We start from the raw sequence: 2,766 nt of genomic DNA on the forward strand, positions 1-2,766 counted from the left end.
AAATAATCTTGTTTTCTGTTTGAAATAAGGTTATTTTTCTTACCCCATTGGCAGATTATTTTACAGGCAAAAACGCACTTATGTTGGACTTGTTTTGTTCTGAAAACAAGACAATAGTTTTTCCTGTTTAGAAAATCCTACTTGATTTAAGAATTTTTCATATTTTGGCTGAAAACAAGTAAGAAAAGCATTTTTGCAGTGTATCTTGCGTCATTTTGCTTATTTAGTAAAATAATTTAAATTTAAGAATTTTTCGATATTTTGACTAGAAACAAAAATACTAAAGACAAGCCTTTTCTTACTTAGATTTTCTGTCTTGTTCACAGCCAAAATATCAAAAGATTCTTAAATCAAGAAGGATTTTCTAGATGAGCAACAATTATTGTCTCATTTTCAAAAAAACAAACAAAAAACAAAATTAAGTGTGTTTTTGCTTAGAACAAGCAAAATAATCTGCCAATAGGGTAAGAAAAATAATCTTGTTTTCTGTTTGAAATAAGTTTATTTTTATTACCCCATTGGCAGATAATTTAGCTTGTTTCAGGCAAAAACACACTTTTTTCTGAAAACAAGACAATAGTTTTTACTCATCTAGAAAATCCTACTTGATTTAAGAATTTTTCGATATTTTGACTGGAAACAAGACAAAAATACTAAAGACAAGCCTTTTTTTGCCGTTTTTATGCCAGCTTCTGTGTCCATACACTGCAAAAAATGCTTTTGGTCTTGTTTCCAGCCAAAATATCTAAAGTTTCATTCATCAAGAAGAATTTTCTAGAAGAGCAATGATTGTTGTCTTGTTTTCAGAATAAAACAAGTCAAAATTAAGTGTGTTTTTGCTTAAAACAGGCAAAATAATCTGCCAATGGGGTAAGAAAAATAATCTTGTTTTCTGTTTGAAATAAGATTTTTTTTTTTGCTTAACCCATTGGCAGATTATTTTCCTTGTTCTAAGCAAAAACTCACTTCATTTTGACAATAATTTTTGCTCGTCTAGAAAATCCTTCTTGATGTACACTGTAAAAAAGCTTTCACCAGATTCAACTTAAAAACCTAAGTTCAGCAGCTGCCTTAAAATTTTAAGTTAAATCAGCTTAAAACAACAAGTCATTTTAACTTATTACAACAAAATTGAGTTGATTTAACTTGTGAGTTGAAATGACTTAAGTTGATTTAACTTAAAATTTTAAGGCAGCTGCTAAACTTAAGTTTTTAAGTTGAAACTGGTGAAAACTTTTTACAGTGTATGAATCTTTAGATATTTTGGCTGGAGGACAAAAGACAAAAATCTAAGTAAGAAAAGCATTGCACTGCGAAAAAAGCTTGTCTTACTTAGTATTTTTAGTCTGGTTTTCGGTCAAAATATCAAAAAAATTCTTAAACTGAGATTAATTTACTAAATAGGCAAAATGACCGAAGATATTTAGTCTTGTTTCTGGGGGGGAACTAAATTAAGTGCATTTTTCTTAAAAAAAAGCAAAATAATCTGCCAATGGGGTAAGAAGAATTATCTTGTTTTTTGTTTAAAAATAAGATTTTTTTTTTTTTTTTTGCTTAACCCATTGGAAGATTATTTTCCTTGTTCTAAGCGAAAACTAACTTCATTTTGACAATAGTTTTACTCGTCTAGAAAATCCTTCTTGGTGTATGAATCTTTAGATATTTTGACTGGAAACAAGCCAAAAATCTAAGTAAGAAAAGCATTTTTTGTTTTTGCAGTGTAGAAATTGACCATTGGTTGCATCTGTAATTATAGCATCATATTGATGGGAAACCGCTTCCAGACAGTTGGCTATTAACAGCGATTCCTTCAGCCGCACACACACAGAACCTCACTGATAACATTATGTCTTCTTACCGGAGGCGCGCCGGGGGATTCGTGAAGGGCAGAAAAGCAAAACACTCAATTGATGTCGACTGTGAGGGAGTCAAACCAGATTTACATCACATAATCGGCCTGAAATCACATCTGGCGTATCTAGAACGCAGCTAGGCTCAAGGTCAGAGGTCAAACGACCACGCCCGCTTTACCTCCAGCCAATCAGAGGAGAGATGGAGAACAACATCGGCGACCGCTCGTCCGGTGACCTTTCCTATTAACCTCCCCAAGGTCGGCTCGGTGTGTGAAAACATTATACAACTTAGGAGTTATAGGTAATAAGGAAGTATTTTAGTAATGTGTCAGAAGCGCCCAGAGCAAGTTCCCATTATTGCTGGCTTTACATTAACCCCATCAAGAGAGAAACACTTCACATGACCAGGTATCACACCTCCCGCGCCACATGCCTACATCATAAAGAGAAAACCGTAGAAATCTTTACAAGAATCTTATTTTTCATGTTCGTTTGAAGTTATAAAAGGACTTTGGACTTGGTTTGCGGATTCCCTGTTTTTTACTGTGTCGACTCAATCTGCGCAGTCAAAAAATACTATACAATTGGCACGGGACTCTGTTTATCCACTACGACAAACTGAAATCTGCTCCATCTGAACATTCACAACCCTCACATCAGTTCATGATGGCTGGCTTGGTCATCAAAACTCATAAACCCAGGCAAAACTCAAAGCATCTCCAATATCCATGATTGTAAGCTCTCAGGGTCTTTATATGCTGTTAATTTTTAAGCACCTCAACGGCGTCACCTTTGATGAACATTTTTACCTCCACCTGGAGCATCTACAGAATGGACCAATGAGCTTCCAGCTGTGCAGCAGCTATATAAAGCGACACATAAACACATCAAGCAAGCACAGTGGTCTGATTCT

This window comes from Garra rufa, chromosome 11 (genome assembly GCF_049309525.1).
Source record: "Garra rufa chromosome 11, GarRuf1.0, whole genome shotgun sequence".
Taxonomy (NCBI): Eukaryota; Metazoa; Chordata; class Actinopteri; order Cypriniformes; family Cyprinidae; genus Garra; species Garra rufa.